The sequence below is a fragment of the Crocodylus porosus genome, unplaced genomic scaffold (assembly GCF_001723895.1).
Source record: "Crocodylus porosus isolate Cpor-Errol unplaced genomic scaffold, CroPor_comp1, whole genome shotgun sequence".
NCBI lineage: Eukaryota > Metazoa > Chordata > Crocodylia > Crocodylidae > Crocodylus > Crocodylus porosus.
In genome coordinates, this window is record NW_017728906.1 from 68,742,669 (window position 1) to 68,761,605 (window position 18,937).

Below are 18,937 nucleotides of genomic sequence, written 5' to 3' on the forward strand. Positions count from 1 at the left end.
CAGACAGCTTCCTGGATTTCAGACAATGAGGCCCTCTCTTGCCCTTTGACATGGACACGTGTTCTGCTGCACCCATAAATCATAACAGGACTGTGCACGAGTGTGGTATTTCTTCTGTGCGTGGCAAAGTCAATTTCTGCAAATTTCAGGGAAGTGGGACTTCTTTTAAAAAGAATTGAGGGAGGGATTGAGAGAGAGAGAGAGAGAGAGGTAAGGAATGGGTGGAAACTTGCTGTCCTAACCTGACTTAGAAGTAAGGATGAAGAAAAAGAGTAAAAGTTTATTGTTGGCATAGACCAGCAACAACTTTACATTCTTGCCCAAAGAGCAAAGAGGAAACATGAGAAGAATTGTGACTCAGATATCTCTCTCAGGGACATGGGATATCCTAAATTTACTCATAGGATAGCAAAAATCCTTATCTTACTGAAGAGAACTCCCATCTACTTCAGTGGAGTCAAATTTCACACCTTGTCTTGTTTGGGAGGATGTTTAAGAGGATGGTGCCTATGCTTCTTATGTTTTGTGACTTGGTTTAACAGCGTGAGTTATGTGAGCCACCATGCCCCAATCTGCAGGGGGGGTGTGGTTCTTGGTAACACATGCTTAGTTGCATCCACATTTCGATTCTTGGAAATCATTTGCAATCCTAGGAACTCTGGGTCCTATCCCAACTAATTTCATATAGAACTGAGTCCTTGTAGGAATTGCTCTGTGGTGGTGTTAGGGATTACCAGTTTTTTCCTCAATGGTCCAAAGATGGAATTTACTACAGCTAACTGTCACATACAATTTTGTTGGTTTCGCACGCTGCTCAGTTTTCTGCATTTGTACTTCTGTGACATAACCATGGCTTGATTAGAGGAGCTCCTCATCACTAGGGCTCACGTGTTCATGATGTAGAAGGAGGCACTAGAAGGCCTCTGGGGATTAGAGAGCTGTAGAAAACCAGAGAATCAGAAGGGTGGGAAAAAAGCAGGCCTAACACACTTGAAAACATATGACAGAGATGCTTGAACTTCAGCATGTAAGCAATCACGTGGAAGACCCAGACCTTAATTACTAAATCCTGAGTGCTAAGTACTAAAGTACTAACTCCTATAGTCCTATAGTAGTACTATAATCCATGGATACCCAAAGTTGCTTTTGACAGCAGTGTGAGATCGTGGTACATAGAAAGTGGAGAACTGGCTCTAAATGGCTCTCGTGGAAAGAGAGTTTCTTGATCTTAGAGACTGATGAAATGCATATTTAAGGCAAAACTCAACATTTATAATAATTTGCTGCTATAAGCCATAGTTTGTCAGATCCAGGAAATGATTATTCAAGCATTGGTTAGTTTATGCAACTCTGTTCCCAGAGGAAATCTTGCAAATTGTGAGGCATAATTAACAAAGCCATTTTGAACTGGGCCAAAATGTTTTGGGTTAACATGAGAGGTCTGGCTCCAAGCAGGACCACCAAAATAGAAACTAAATATAATGCTAATGTAGTTCATTAAATTGGTTTATATTGTTGTGGTTATCCAGTAACAGAAGAAAAAGAGGATGCATTCTTGGGCAGCTTAGTTAATCTAAAAGCCAAGAGTTTTATTTCTTTTCCAGCTTCTTACTTTCACACAAATTATTTGCACCTCATTAATGGAAAAAGTATTTTCATGGCTTTTAGAAACCAACACTTACAAATTTTCCTGTTAATTGTAACATATGCAAAATATTACTTTTTAAATTTTTGCAGACAATTCCTGTATTAATTCATTCCCTTCTAGTTTTTGCAAAGCAACATACACATTTTCAGATATGACTTAAAAAATCTTCAGTATTAAACATAGATAATGAGATGTTTTAAAAAGGAACATAAGAAGATATGATAACGAGCATCAGGGACCACTTTGTTGAGAAAACATTGGTGTGCTATTTTTACATAGTCACTTCAGAGTAGAGCTTTACTTTAAATACAAATAAAGTTTAAAAAAAACTTGTCTGGCATAATGGATCTTGGAGGCATGTGGCTAACCTTGGTGTCTTGTAACATGGGGAAGAACTGTTTCAAGAGACTGCATTTTGCCTTGTGGAAAGAAAAATATAACCCTCTCTGAAGCAACAAAGTATTGATCTTGTTTTGATAGGTGTCAGGACAGTACCTAAACTCTGGGATACTAAGGGTTAAGTCTTGCCTTACTCACCCTTCGTCCTTCAAGTGAGAAGCATCAAATGGTGCTTAGGTAACTTTCAATCCAAAAACTCTAACAAAGTAATGGAACCGATCTTTTTGCTGGTCAAGTTGAATGCACCATCCTTGCAAATAATGTCTAGGTTGAACCAGTCAAGTTTAACATTTGCACCAACTGTATACTTCAACACTTTTTTCTCAGTTTTTCAGTCAAGGCTGAGCCCATAGTGGTAGAACAAAGTGGGCAGAGGCCAAGAACTCCTCAGTTACATTAAAAAAATCATTCCATGGACCAAACACAAATAGGCATGCAGCAGGCGGTCCATTATGACTCTGATCTGCCAGCAGCACCTGCCTTTTTCTGGCATTTTGTCACTGTCAAGAGTAACATAGTTGCTATCTACCATTATTATCTATCAAAAATTTATCAACATTTACTGCACAGTTTCTGTACTCATAGGCTAGGACTCCTTTTACCAACTCCCTTCCCTTTATGACTGCAAGCCTACAGGAACCCCATGGTTGGATTGTAGAGTCCTGGCTGCATTCCAGAGCCCCTTCTTGCCCTGCATGTGTTCTGGGTGGGGGTGGAGATAACTATTGCCGCGTGGGATATCAGGAGGACTGGCCAGAAACTAGGCATCGAAAGTTTCGTGTCCCCATGTACCAGCCAGTTCATGGAGAACTTGCTCAAACTAGCACTTGATTTTCCTGGTGTGCTTTTGAAATGTTTTGGAAGATTAAACTGGTCTTAAGTGGCCTATACATCTAGACCAGTGGTTCTCAACCTTTTTAGACTTGAGGCACACCTCACAAAATGTCAGCCTTCAGGATTCACTCATTTTTTGACTAAAGAAAGCAGAGCGATTCATCTGCTGCAAAGAATTCAGAAAGACCACAATGGATCAGAATGTTGTTAACACCATGGATTCCCATTTGAAATTTCTGGATTCATCCTAAAAATCATGTTTGCACACCTAACTATGATAACATTGTGTGGGACCCTGCAGCACCCTCAAAAAAGATTTCAGGTTACCCTGATTGAGAATTACTGATCTAGAGGTTTACTTTCAAGTATATTTAGAACATCCTAAGTATTATGTCTGCCCACACCCTAGGAGAGCGGGGCTTGGAGGGGACTGCCTGATAGAGATTGCTCAGGCAGAAGAGCACCAAAACATTATGCAGAATTTTAGGCAGTAAACACAGTTGTTGAAGACTACTCAAAATGCTCAAAGGCCTCTTTGGCAGCTTCCACATGTGCAGAACTTACACTCTTCCTTATGCAAGGCACAAGGCATGGCTAGTGCTATAACTCGCTACAACCCTATTAGTGAAAAACAATGACTATATGTATATACATAAGATTTGAGTATTACAGGCTGTGCAAGCAGTACATGCTTTAATGGTGCGGGAATGTTTTCAAAACACTTGAAATACACAATGTTTTTTTAATGCCACAACAAGTATTGTTTTCAGCACAGATAACATGTTTTCAAGTGTTTTTAACAATCTTTTTTAGTACTCTAACAGGTTTTCAATAACTTCTAATGTTTCAGCACACTAGAAAAGCATATTGCTCTTTACCTTGTTTGCACTGAATGGTTCAATTTTATTTGCCTTTTCATCTATATGCAAAAAAAATTCTTAATATACAAAATGCATGTACTGTGAAATGGTACATACCAAACCACCACCCACTCTCCCCCCACAAAGAATTTGTAACAGCAGCCTGTGTGTCATTACAGTTCAGCATTCGATAAACTCAGACAATACTTTTTCTTTTCTTTTTAAATAAAGCAGTACATTTAAAGACAGTGTTTTAAGGACTCCCTCATCTAGATAGGTCAGCAATGGTGTCCAGTAATTGCACTTGTCTGCGCAGAGTTTAAAAAAAAAAGGGGGGGGTGGAGTAGAGAGCTTACTGGTGCCAAGGGCACATTCAAGTGTGTGCTACAGTCAAAGGAGGATACAACTGGACCAGGGCACCCCTCCTTCCCAGATCTGCCCCCACATTTGGCTATTCAAAACCAGCAAACTTCAGGAGAAATTTCCCCTTCTCCTGTTTCAATACATAGATTGCAATTATAGGCTTACTCATCTTTCTGATAATCTAGCTTCACCAAAAAGCATTGTCAGCAATCTTTCAATTGACTGATCAACTAGAAGATTGTTTTTCCATCATTGCATACTTGTTTAAAGGTTGTGCATTTTGGGGGGGTTTTCCCCGTAGGTGGCTAGCTTATGGCTTCAGGAGCTCGGGAAATAAAAATCAAGTTGGGCCCACCAGAATCATTATTGGCATTTCAACAGCACCTGTGTGAATGTGAAAAGTAGGGAAAAAAGGCTCTGGCTTATATCTTTTGGAAAGGTTCCTGTAGATTTGAGTATCATGCACTTTTCTCACTGAGCCAATATTAATATTAGTATGAAGTGACTCTAGTGACCCACTGGGCTACATTTAACAATGGTAAAGTATACCCCTTTCCTGTGTATATACTCAGAGGCATCCCATATATTGTCCTACTGCAGTTTAAGAAGTTTTTGAGTTGCTTTAAAACCTTAAAATGTTGACAGTCCTGCAAAGTAGGATGTCTTCACACCTACATTGCCTCTACTATAGCTTTTCCAACCTTCAACAGATTGTCCAGCTACCAAGAGCTACTCAGGGTTGCAAAGTGAGAATGAAATTGCCACCTGCTTTTCCACTGTCACAGAAGTTCTCTTTCTGGCATCTCTGCACTGACACAGAGGAGAACTTAGCAGAACTCTAGAAAGGTGGCCTTCCTCATTAGAAAATTTCATAGATGTAGCTAGCTGATCATTCCAGCATCTCAAGGCAGATCTGTCTCACCACTCGCTCCTTTGGAGGGCCATGCCTACACTTTCCTACGGTGCAGCTGGCTATTGATTGCTGCCACAGATTGTGACTTTTACAAACATCTTCATTTAAAGTCTACAAATACAAATGAACTGCCTGTCCTAATTGGAACATTAGCACTGGCTCTTTGATGATCTATTCAGGATCCAAAATTGTAAGAAATTATGGAATTAAAAATAAATCAGTGATTAACACCACAAAAAAGTTATAGGATGAAAAAAACAAACAAACCCAAACAAACACTAGAGAAGGAAGAAAAAGGGAACTGTGGGACATTGACCCTGAAGTATTCATTATTTCTTACAACAGCAACCCATACTGCAAAAATATGTCACTGGCTGCTTCTATATGCACTTAACTCCAGACTGGACTAATTAGCTGCAGAGTAAAGCATCACCACCTACACGTGTGATGCTATTAAGCCACAGTAAATTAATTAACTCCATTGTAAGATGGTATGGTCCCTGATAGTACTATCTGGTGCCGAGGTAACTAACTGCAATTAAATGAATGTGTAGACCAGGCTTGTCTGCCATGCGGCCCGCCAAGGCATTTTCTGAGGCCTGTGGTCCTGCAACGGGAAACTCAAGTAAACCCTGTTTACTTTCGTTCCCACCCTACCCCTTGTCCTTCCCCTAGCCCCCAGCAGCTTCCTAATGGCTGCTGAAGGGCTGGGGAAGGGACCAGGTTCCCACACACACCGCGTCAGGTTGACATTGGTGTGTGTGGGAAGAGGAGTAGCCATGTGCCTCTCAGGACAGGATGAGCCCAGCTGGAGCAGCAGGGGCTCAGCTGCACTTTCCCCCTACCTGCGCCGGTCAGTCCCGAGCAGCACACGGCTCCGCCGCCGCCTCTGCTGGCTGGTGCCAACCCGGCTGGGCCCATCCCACCCCAGGCACCATGTAGCTGAAGCTGGCTTCCCATGTGCTGCTGGGGATGCCTGGCTGGGTCAGCACTGGTCAGCAGAAGCAGCATTGGAGCCTCCTGCCTTTTGGGACCAGCTGGCACAGGTAGGGGGAAAGTGCAGCAGCACGTGGGGAAGCCATCACTTGATAGGGGATGGGATGGGCTGGCCAGGCTGCACCAGGGTGGGGAAAGCTGTGGCTGAGCCCCCTGCAGCTGTGCTGTATACTTAAGACTGAACATATGCTCAAGAATAGAGCATAAATGATCGGGGCTCCAATGTAAATTTGGAGCAGGTACAAATCTTTGTAAAAATACTGTCCAGCATGTGGATTGTGTTTGCTTCCGTTTCTCTTTGTGCAATTGGGGGTTCAACTTGTTACTACTTGCTACAGATGTATTACTAACAAGTTATTAATTCAATAAAAGTAAATCTTCTTGAAGATTATTCTCAAAAATGCCCATAGTTTGTTGCTTTGATTAGTTTCCACTCTGGCTGATATCTTTTCCACATTTGATCTGCTGACTTGCATTATGCTCTTTCATTCATTGAGAAGTGAGTAGAAGCAAAAGTGTTTATTTTAGTCGAGTGTTTTGTATTATTTCATTGTTGCTTTTATATTTTTATTTTGGATTTTAAAACACACTTCCGGACCCATTTCATTGTCACTGCCTGCATCTTCATTAGTGTCAAAGGTCACATGACATCACTTCCTGACATGATACTGCTTCCTGTGAGGTCTTTGAATATGGCTCACCGGTCCACTGTGTGAAAAAAAGTTCATGATCCGGCCACACATTCAAAAAGGTTGGACACCCCTGGTGTAGATGCTGACCGTGTACATTTTGCCCAGCCAGCAGGGCCTGACTCCTACCTGCCACCTAGCCCCAAGGCTCTGCACACTTTCAGCACCCTTGTACTCAAATTATTGCTGACCGGGTACATGTGTAGATGCTGCACCCAGGAGTAGCTTACTCTGGCTCAAAATGCTTGAGAGTTTATTGCTTCAAATTAATTGCATAAGTAGATGTACCCACTGTGTACTGCATTAACTGCAAGCCATGAGCATACACAACACTGAAATAATCAGCAAGGTGTGCATGCACTTTGATGAAGCTAACAGAGCAGTGTTAGCTGATTTAAGTGACAGAATTGACAGTGGCACAAAGGGATGCGGGGGGGTGAGGAAGGGAGTGCAGGGCTGGAAGTTAGTGGATCTGTAGTTAGGGGTGCCCTGTCCAGAGGGCTGGGGTAGTAAGGGGACTAAAAATAGCCCAGTCAGGGTCAGGAAGATAGGTACAACACAGTCCCATCATCCAACCGTTTACATATTTTAATCACCAGAAGTGGATCTCTTACTGCCTAACAACCCTATTTTTAACTCTAAAACATGTGAATGCCTCCATCAACTGCTTTTAAAAATGTTCTTAGCAAAACAATCAGGAAGGACAGGTGATGCCCGTTATGATACTATTTATTGGTGTGGGTGAAATATCACACTTCTGTAAAGCCATGCATAAAAGCTTTGCTCTTTTGGAGGAACAGCAGCAATGAGACATGTTTTAATACTTTTTCAGCAGAAGATCGCTTCCGAAAATTAAAAAGTCTTAAGAATAAGGCCTGAATGGCAAAAGAAAAATAACTTATGCACGTAGAATATAGGGTATTCTTTGTCCTTTCCCTGCCCCTCCCCAGGTAGTCTGCTAGGCACAGCTACCTTGATCCTTTGTAGCATCAATTTGGGTACCATGAAAAGGTACTTAAAAATGATGCTACAAAGAAAATGTGTATATTTTAAATGAAAAATAAACTAGCAGAATATTATGGTTGTATAGTTTTTAAAACATTGCACAAGGTCAGAAAATGCACAAGCCCAGAAGCAATGTTAACTGCTCTGTCCTGAACACCCAATATGGTTTGTGACATTCATTCTATGATAAAGAATAAATTTAACTGTGCCTATGACCAGAAGTACAGGAATGGAAGATAAGAGCTATACAATAGTTATATTGCCATTTGATTGTCAGTTACTATATGTCCCAATATTTAACAGCACTGCCTAGATGTGCATGTGGAGGGTCCCAGTCATATACATATCTCTTGTTGGCCCTCCCCTCATTCTCATGTGCCTACCCCTCTCACCTGCTAGGACTTGATTATACTGGAAATAGAGAATAGGCCCTCAGTCCTGTTGTGGAGAAGCCTTAAAGGCCTCTCTCTCTGCACAACTCTGGGTTGCTTTGACTGTCCCCTATGGTCCTACAGGCTCTCTGGCCCCACTCAGCAGTCCAGTGGAGTTAATTCTCCCCAGCTGGTTCCTTGAGTAGGCCAGAACAACACAGCTTGGGTCAGGCTGGGATCAGTCCTCAGCCTGGTTTTGACATTATCTCTTTCTCACCTACTCTTCAACATTCCTGCCACCTATCACTCCAACCACCCTGCACTCAACTAGCCAAAGTGACTTTTCCCTGGTTTCTCTTTGACTTCAACCACACTGCCACAGCCCTTCTGGGCCCATTTAGTCTTCAGTTCCCAGTATTGCTTCCATCAGTACCCAGCACAGAGCTCCTGCTTCCAGATCTGTCAGGGTCAGGCTGATCCTCTCTGGCTTTGGTGATGGGTTTATATCCCCAAGGCCAGTCCCTCCTGGCCTCTTTGCATCTCACCTTAAAGACACAGTCCCTATTTCTCTATTCTTACTCTGATTCTACAGTAGCAGGGCAGGGTTACAGGTTATAACCTATACAACTCCGCTAGGGAAGCAGACAACAGGTTGTAAAATAGGATGCCAAGTGAAGCTGGAGAGGAGTAGCACTGTTGCTCCTCTGGTCCAAGATTAGCCAAGAGCAGCAGAGTCTTGGGTTGTATTATCTATGATACTCCATTCCCTTCTCCCTATTAGTTCGAGGCAGCTATAAATAAAGATGTAGTTTTGGCTCTGTAGGTTTTAGTACCTGGGAGAGGATGGGGGAAGGCACAGCCAAATTTTCATTACATTTCAACGTATGAAGGAGCTTTTAAGTAATAAAGCTGTTAACACAATCAGTGCTATACATGTACAATTAAACTGTTTAGCTACCGAAAGGTTTAGCTGTTAAATAAAAAAAAGCAGGGATTTATACTTGCAATTAACTTTCCTTGGTTTTCAAACATGTTGTACATCGAGATGGTTGTCCTTGATTCCGTGTCTGTTAACTCACAAGACATCTTTATAAAATATTAACACATCTGCAATACCAAGACACTAATAGGCTGCCTAAAGCAGTAAAAAAATGCTTTCAAAAACTGGTTTCAAGTCACCATAAAATTTTGGCAATATGTAAGCACTTGATATTGGAAGTTGCACAATGAAGCCACTTAATTTGACTTTTACTACTGAATTGTCTTCAAACATAAGGATAGCATCCAAAATATGTATTGATACAAGGCAAGAAGTTTGGTTGACTGGGAAACACTTAGCACATGCTGAAAAAGGGGTGGCAGGTTATCCCAGAAGTAAGCAGCTCTATGCATGTACGTTTTGATTTTCCTACAGCTTTCAGCAAGTGTTTTGTGGCTAAAACATGTTCAGCTGTTCAACTGTACAAGTCCATCCAGCTTTCACAGCTAGAAAAATCATTTGTCCTTTTATGTGCTCCGATTTGTTTCTTCATAAACAGTAAGAGCTGACATTATTTTTGGACCAAATGCTTCTGTGCTGAAATAGCTGTGTATATTTTGATGGCTCTTGTGAGACCACATCCTTCATCAAATCTGATTCACATAATTAATGGACTACAGCTTTGCTCCTACTCTTCTTTAAAATATTCCACACTCCTCAAAAGGTGGCTGGCATTAAAATGAAGAGCTGCAAAACAGCTTTTCCACCTTCAACTTATCAAGACAGTATTACAGGCTTTTCCCCTAGTACCTGAAGGCATTGAAGAAGCCATATCATGTTGATTAGTCAGGCAGTCAAGTCCCATTTTATTACAAAAAGAATTTCATTAACATTTACTTGTACAAAGTTTTCTGATACGATATCACCAGCTTAGGCAAATGTGGTGTACCAGTCCCAGAGATAGCACTTCCAGACTTCATTCCCATGCATTTGTCATATGTGAACTTGCTAACAAAAGTGAACACGCTCTGTCCAAAGACATCAGGTATTTCTAGTTTCTAGCCTGAGTCACCATTTTAAAGTTTATAATGACATGTGGAGGCCAACCCTTTTTGACAGGCATGCCACAAATTAGCCCTACTCTCCTAGTACTCTTTCAATCCACTTCTCAATTGGCTACTCTGCTTTCTGCTCCCTCCCCTATCTGCTGATGTGCTGCTTGTTCCCTTCCCAGTCTGCTCCCAGCCAGCCACACAGAGGATCCCTGGGCCAGCATGTGCTGCAGATTTGCTGATCCTATTCTAAACAAACTCAAGGCAGGATACATTTGCACCTTATAAAGTAACTGAAGTAGACTGTTGGTTTTTGATTTTGTAAGCTCACAGCTCTCAAAAGCTTGTGCTAGATATAGATACAGGTATTGATGCTGATGCGGACTTCGGTTACTCTATAGAGGGCAAGTCTACCCTGGCTTCTATGTAGCAGACTTTGTTTAGAGAGACAAGAGACAAATTCCAAACTCCCCACCCTGACCATTTTGAAGGATCTTCCAAAAACATGAAACATTTAGAACAGTCACCTTCAAACATCTGTTGTCTTGAGACAATCTTTCAACAATCCTTTCAGGGACATTTACTTGACTTTGAAAAAAGCTTTGGTAAACACTTTCCCCCTCTCAGTTCATCTGAAGAAGATCAGTGTTTGTCAGTTTTTTTAAAAATGGGCATTCATAGCAGGACTTCCAGGATGTAAAGTAGAACAGTGACCTAGTATATTCTATGATTAATTTGTCTGTCATCAAAGGAAATAGCTTACTCACCATTTTTGTCCTTTGCCCTTTCCTAATGCAAATTCAACTGTTTGTACAACATTTATTTATGCAAAAAACCCTCAGGATAATTATCACAGCATTAATTTGGTCCAAATCTCATAGTAACATTACATACCATACAAATCAAGCTACTAGCATCTTGAACTATCCCCTTTACACAACCTTCACTTAATGTCTTTGCTATTTTCCTCCTTCTTGCCGACTGCTTTTTTACTTGTTTCACCCTAAAAGCAAGTCTCCACTTGCTGCATTCTTACAAGTTATTACAACAGTATTTAATCAAATGAGATATCCACAATTAAGCTTGACATTAGAAATACACACACACAAACCATTAAAGCAGTGGTAAAGCAGCCAAGTGTGCAAGAAAGCCAGGCAGTTATAATGTAAATTGAGGTGGTCAGTAGGGGAGAGATGTGGGGGGGGGGGAAATGCGCGTGGACGGTAAGGGAAAGGGACTAAATGGTAAAATGTACAGGCTTTACCTGGGGAGTCAGATGTCAAGGCAGGTTATAATGCATCATAAACCCAATATCTATAATTAGTCTATGGATTTTTTGTATATGATACTTTGACTACAGCTACATTCATTCCCTCTTGCCCACCTGTCACTCACCTACTAACCACCCCAATTTACATTTTAACTGACTGGCTTTCTTGCATACTTACTGGCCTCTGGCTGCTTTACCACTTCATGCAAGAGCACAGACCATCTCTAGACACTTCCTCAGCCTGATGAAGGGTGTTCGTGCCTGAATGCTTGCTAAGAGAAAAAAATTTGGTCTAATAAAAGATATCAGATTTACCCAAAGAACCCTATGTCCTTAGACTAACACAACTACAAACTATACCCGAATGCAAGATGCTATTTTGTTTGTTGACAATTTTAATTTGCTAAACAAATAGCAAATGAAAATGCATCCCACAAGATTGTACAAGGTCTCCTTTTATAAGAATGAAGAGCAAAGATACCAGTATCAGTCACATACAAGTTTTCATACCAGTTGCAGGAATAGCAAAGCTTAGATAAATGCACTTAAACGTCTAGAATCCCAGGAAAAGAAGCCACATTGATCCAACTGCCATGCTCATCAGATTCATGAAGTGATGGTTAGGGTAAAGGGGGAAAAGAGGGGAGAAAACAACAAAAAAGACCCCCCAAACCACAATAGACTAAAATAGAGTGGGGAAGAAAAAAAGACAACAAAAAAAGAAATAAAGCACTGCAAGTCATGTCCCAATCAAGTAGACTCCCATCCACCCTTGACACAAGAGCTCAAAGATTATCATTTTCCTGGAGTCCTGTGCTTGGATAACAGAGAAGACAAGCCATCCTATTAGCAAGGTCTAGAGAATATAAACATTCAGTTTCCAAATGTTTAAAGTTAAGATTGTTTCAAACTATTTGAGTGGAAATTGCTAGTCCTGTTTGCCACCAAGTAGAACCAAAAAAATCCTAACTTCAATATGTCTTTGATGAAACTTCACTTTTAGTTTAGCTCTCAGAGTTGCTATGCATCTGGCAATTTTACCATTTTCAGTTATTTTATTTTGCCCTTTGCAGCAACAGATGTAAAGGATATCTGAAAAGCAGATCTGTAAAAACAAAGTTCCTATCTTTCAGAGACCTACCTGGAATTGTCCCAAGAAACACACAGCCATTTAGCCTGCTTGACTGCTTTGCAGTCCTATCACTCCAGAACATGCCAAATTTCCCAAGTATGTTGGATCATGCCAATTTAAACTCATGTCCAAAATTTGTTTAAAGTATTCCGAGTTGGAAATTCATTCAGATTTCACAGAAAACACTGTAAAGGAAAAATGAAGTGAACATACCCAACGTAGTGAACTTTATTATACTCTTGAGTGTGTGAAATTGCACTAAAAGGAGATAATAAAGGGATGTTTTTTTAAATCAAAACAAGTGCTGGAGTTTGAAGGAACATTCAGAATTCAAAATAAATAAATAGAATAATATTTCCTCTATACCCCTAGCTGTAACTGCTACACTAGACAATCAGTTTGGTTTCCAAGCTGAAACTCACCTAGAACGTAAAGTATGCTCACTCAGCACGAATGAAATTGTCACCTCAGTATCTGCTTTCAGATTAAAGTGCTTCTTCAGTATCTCCATTCTGCTTGCCTAGATAGCTCTGCCCAGAAGTTAACTTATTCATTACATGCTACAGTATTAGTAGTCCAATGAATTATGAAGTACTTCCAGAGTCTCAGTTTAAGGCCTTTAAAGCGTCCGTCTCAAGTCTGGCATGATTTACCTAAGCAGCTCTGTAACCCACCATGTATGGATTGCCACCTACCACATTCTGGGACAGCAAGATGGCAGAGATCAGGGAAGCTATCACAATTTACACAAGCAGAGAACCTGCTCCCAGAACAGTAACTGCACTTGGCAAGCCCTTATACAAAACACACAAAGCCAAATTTCAAAGTAACAAACATCTGCGTTTTCTGGAGAGTGTTTCAGCAGAGTTTTTTGCTGCAGCCCTTCCATGCTTAACATGATTCTTCCAAAGCTGTACAATTTTAAAAAAGTCAACAGGCACAATGATCCATCAGGGAAAGCGACATTCCAAATCAGCAAGGACAAGCGAAAGGAGTCAATAAATTAGAACAATTTTTATATATAAAAAATTTATTTAGATGAGATCTCAAACACTTTAACATGAATTTACAAACGTTTCATGTTAATTCATGTAACTGAGACTATTAAGAAGGGGGAAAATAGAACAGATAGCGGCAGATTTTCCTGATACAATGACCTTACCATAGTGCGTTATTGTAGCATAGTATTACTTCAATCATACTCTCTAGGATGTGTGGGGAGAGAAATGGAAAATAAGCCACTGAAGAAAATGGAGTATCGTTACACCATAGACCATCTAATCTGATTCTCATTGGCACCAGACTATAAACAATCATACCTGAGACTTAAGATGCTAGATACACCACTCAGATGTGTGTACTGGATGCTAGTATGCTACTGGGATGTAAGTGGAAGAATAATTTAGAACAACTCTTAGTATGGGTAAGGACCTAGATACGTATGACTGTTATGCCTGTTTTCAATGGTGCCAGTGTAAATTAAAGATGGGGAGGGAAGTTCAGAGAAAAAAAAAGAGGCAGTATTAGGTGAGCCTTATAAAGCAATTATTTCAACCACCTGAGATATACTGAATGTAAGATAATTTCAAGTTCATACACATTTGCTGCAGATTTTTCAGAAATGGTAAAAATTAACAACTCTTAACAAAGACAAGTATTAGATTTTTTAGTAGTACAGTACACACGTTTTGAAGTGTCCAGTTGTGATACACTGCTCAAATGAGAAAGGGCAATCTGCTTTTTAAATTGGCTAATATTTTCGAATTAGAATTTTAGGTTAGGATTCCCCTTCTGGAGACTGTTTCAGATTTATTCACCCTCTTGAATCTCTGCCCTCTGGATAGTCTGTGTCAAGTGCTGCGCTGCAGGAACTCCTGTTTTCCAACAAACTGGCTTGCTCTGTAGGTTTGTAGTCCATTGTTAAATTGCTGATTGGGTAAAACGAATTTCCTATGTCTTCTCTAGCACAGCTTGCAATGCAACAGAAGCAGAGGTAAAAGAATGCACTAGAATACCAGAGCTCCTCTTAAACACCAATGGAGTCAGGCTGTTGGCACCAATAAGAAATTCTGTTTTTAACAAATCTGCAAATATTTAAAATCCAAAGTTAGTCAGTTATAATATATTAACTCATACACTTAATCTAACTGCCCTTCCAACCAGTTTTCTGATTGCATGGGTCTGACTTTTTTTTTGGCTAATATTAACCCAGACTTCAGTTTGCTATAATTTATCTCAGTTGGCTGCCCTCATGCCTACTAACTTAGGCGCTCTGTCTCGTCTCTTAAAAAATAAAAATATTTCCATATTACTAATTTATGAAGTAAAGAAAACTTCAGGGTTTTGTTTGTTTATATTTATGCTTACTCTTGCATTAGAAATACCAAGTTTTCATTTCGTTAATACCGGTGATTCTCTGTAGGCTTGCAGAACTACAGATTTTACAAGGCATTGGAATCTAATCTAATCAGTCTTCAAAGCCTTCAACTGAGAGAGGAAGGAACATTTAGGCGAACTGTTCTCAACCTTTTCAGAGTCACAGTACCCCTGCACAACTTTTTTGAATGTGGCAGTACCCCCAGCTAAGAACCACTATGCTCAGCTTATCTCAGCGTTTCTCAACTGTGTACTGTTGCCTTCAGATAAAACTTCCACATGTGCCTACTGCACAGCCAAGCTGGAAAGGGCTGTGGCACGTGCATACACTACTCCTGCATTAGAGTTCTCTGATCAGCCTAAAGCGGGGAGGAAAGCTGGCTCATGCTCAATCCTTCCTAATCCAACTTGGCATAACATCTCCTAAAGAGGCATGCAAGATAGGTGAAACTATTTCCAGAAAGTGTGCGGGGGGAAAAGGGGCTAGACTGGAACAACTGCAGCCCAAGGCAGCAATCCTACTTGCTTCAGGTTTATCAGAGAGCCCTAATGCAGGAGCATGTGGGGCAGTTTTACCCAGCCACTAATGCTGCAGCACCCTGGAGGGGGGAGGCGGAGGGGGGGCAGTTCTCATGGTACTCCAGTTAAGAACCACTGGTTTAAGTTGTGAACAGCTATAACATTCAACTGGTTTAAGAAAGGAGAGGAACTCACTGCTTGAGAGCTTGCATCAGTCGAATTTCTGAAACTGTTTTGTCTGTCCACTCTTTCACAAGTATAGTGGAATCAGACCACATCAACATTATGGCCAAATAAAATAGGGATTGTTATGAACGGTTCAGCTTCCATTTAAAAGTGGACAGACATATGTTACAGTGCAATAGCTGTAAAGCACAAGAATTTTAAAACTTCCTTAACTGTTCACCTGTCCATTGTTGCATTGGGCTGCATGAAAGTGTTCTTTGATTTTGTAAAAATATATTAAACAAAATGAAAAAAAGCACACATTTGATTCAACAAGCAACCTGGGAAAAATCTTTGTGAAAGACAGCAATCCCACTTTTGTCAATCATTCGAGTGGGAAATGTATAGATTCAGGGTTAGGCCACTGTAGTTCTCTAGTCTCTCACCAAAACAGGCACAATTTTTATTTCTTTGACTCTGTCTTAACATGTCATAGCAAAACCACAAATAGCAAATTAAAAGAGGGTAGGGGGGAAAAAAAACCTATTTCCTTTTCTCATTCTAAGGACAGCAACTCCATTGTACGTTTGGACCTCCACTGATGCCCTGTCAGGAAAGTCCCACACTTCATCTTAAATGATGCAGCCTATGCTTAGAAACGATACTGGTATGATTATTTCAATTAGGGGCATAATTTTATTCAACTGAAATAGTTAATAGTTTATTCCTGTAAGTGCTTGTACTGGTATGACAACATAAGCATTTTTATATGGATGCAACTGCATCCATGTAAGGGGCAGCTATACCACTTTACAGATTAGTTAAAGTGGTACTGCTAGTACAACTTTTATATTTAGGTGGGGCCCTAAATCTACAATACCAAAAAACCCACCTACATAGATAAACCTATTTAAAGACTAGAATACATTTAACACTTGCCTAAAAAAAAAAAAAAAAAAAGTGGTAAGTTCTTATCGCATTTTTCAGGTCTGGGGAAAAACTTTGCAAATCTGAGCCAAGTCCTATGCCTACAAAAAACTCCCCTTCCTTTCCTCCCCACCCCCAAAAAAACACAACAGGAATTTTTACCACCAATGTCAACAGGAACAAAATTCTTAATAGGAAATCTGTCCAGCATAAAGTACTAACAGATAGAATAACTTGTAACTGTAACCAGACTCTTGATTCGGATACAAGCTGGAATTCAAACTTCTGATAAATTAAAAAAAAAAATATATATATATATATATGTATCTGACATATTATACTTAGAGCGCTCACGTGGTAAGACCTCCAATGAAGTAAAAACTGATCTGCTGCAGTTCAAAATGGAGAAGTCTAAACAGAGCTGTCAGAACAAATTGCATAAGAACAGGATACCATATTAAAGTGTACTAATGCCACAATAGCTGTAGTGGGAGCTATTACAGTATTATTTTATGGTGGCATTTCCACTGTTTTGAAAGTTGGCTAAGACAAGCCAGTTTTGTTACGAGGCAAAATTTGAGACTAAGTGTGACTAATTACATGTTTGCAAATCCCCTTGAAAAGTTATCTGCTTCCAGATTAGGCTAGTACCATCCAACATATTTACCACACTTTTGGACCAACAGTCACTATGAAATACAATACATACAGGAACAGAAAAGCAAAAAAACCCCACCAAAATAAACAAATTGAAGAAGGATGCATCAAAGATACCTCCCTTTGGGTTCAAAAGTAATTAAAACAAAACAAAAACAAAAAAAAGATATATTCAGCACAGTAATAAAGATTTTCCCAGCATCATACATCTGACAAGAAAAATAAGCCATTCAGCTTTCGGCCTTGTCTGCACTGGGGATATGCCCCATCACTGCTATCTGCGTAACTGGACTGGCGCATCCCCAGCCATATACAGGAAAGTCAGCTGTTGCACGGTGGAGCTCACTGCTGTTTGCAATAGGGTAAGCCCCACCAACGGAGTGAGTCACTATACCTGTGCGTGTTCACGGTTGCACCAGTTCAGCTATTGGTGATGGCTGCAAGAAAGGCAAATCCTCCATGAAAACACGTTCTTTTGTCACATGGATGTCACTTCCTGAGTTGAACTAGAATCTGAAGTTCCTCCCCAGTGGGCCTAGAAATGTTAAGTCTTTGCCTCTCATCTTCCTTTTCCCCCCACGCTGCCATAGACTCTTGCAAAAACCACAGGAATCTCCGCCGGTTGGTTTTGCACATAGGCAGCTCTATAGTTGGGAAGATTTTCCTTCCTTTAACCCAATGAGGAAACGAGATTTCTCTGCAAGCCTTCTCGCCCCCTGCCCCCCCAAAAATCCTTCCCCCCCCCATTCCCAAACCTTCGGGCAGCAACCAGTTCTTTCGAAACACAGAGCTCCTTGGGCCTTTAACACGACTGCAGTATCGATAGCCCATTTCTAGGAGCAGTTACATATTGGTGAAATAAGACGGGTAAGGCAACCAATTCTGCAATAACAATCTATTCTACCACCCTGAACGCGCGGTCACCTCCCACACCATGGTGCAGCCACCAGCAGTCGCCTGTTGCCAGCTCGCGTGGCGACAGCTGGGCAACAGGGCTTGGCCGACAGATGCCACCTCACACGTTTCAACCCCCGGAGCCAGACACTCTGCGCCTACCTCCACGCCTCTACTCTAAGTGAGGCCCTGTCTCAACTCGAGTGGCTCTCCGAGCCCCGCTGCTCGCCTCCTTCCCGTGTCCTGTCGCCGAGCCCTTCCCTGTCCTCTCCGAGCGCGCTGGGACACCCCTGGCACTTCGTGCCCTCCTGCTCGGAGCCGCAGGCGGCGTGGGAGCCCATGCTCCCGGTCAAAGCCCCGCCGCACACCTGACTCTTCTCATCTGGCCTGGGGGGCGGCACCGGCAGCGGTGGTGGCGGCAGTGGCGGCGATGGGGGCGGCACCTGCTCATCGCCCTCAGTGGGCGGCTGCCGACTTCTGGGTGGCTTCAGCGGGGACATCCACTTCATCCAGAGCTGCAGGTCCACGTCGCCCCAGGCCAGACCGGGGTCCTGGGCAGCCCGGCGCCGGAAGTCCTCATCGTAGCGCAGCCAGGAGGTGCCGCCGTAGGTGGCGTGGAACTTACGGATCATGTCCAGGTACTTGAACATGGCCCCGCACTTGTGGGGGTGGCGCTCGCACAGCACACTGGCGTACACCAGGAAGGCCGACACCCACTGGTCCAGCGTGTCCCCCCGCCCCTGGCCCTGGCCCCGGCCCCGCTCGGGGGCCAGCTCGGTGTGCAGCAGCGAGAACAGGTCGATGAACTCCCCCCGCCAGATGCGCTCCTTGGTGGCGGGGCCCAGCTGGTGACCCAGGGGCCGCCGCAGCCCCACGTAAGGGCTCGCC

At 41.9% G+C, this 18,937-nt stretch overlaps 1 long non-coding RNA gene across 1 annotated transcript; it reads right to left on the reverse strand.

Moving 5' to 3' along the window:
• Window positions 1-13,520: 13,520 nt before the first annotated feature.
• LOC109306075 lies at window positions 13,521-18,931 on the reverse strand. The gene is made up of 2 exons (XR_002099838.1): window positions 18,212-18,931; window positions 13,521-17,592 (listed from the first exon to the last, which is right to left on the reverse strand). It is a non-coding gene; the product is annotated as an uncharacterized LOC109306075 (long non-coding RNA).
• Window positions 18,932-18,937: the final 6 nt, after the last annotated feature.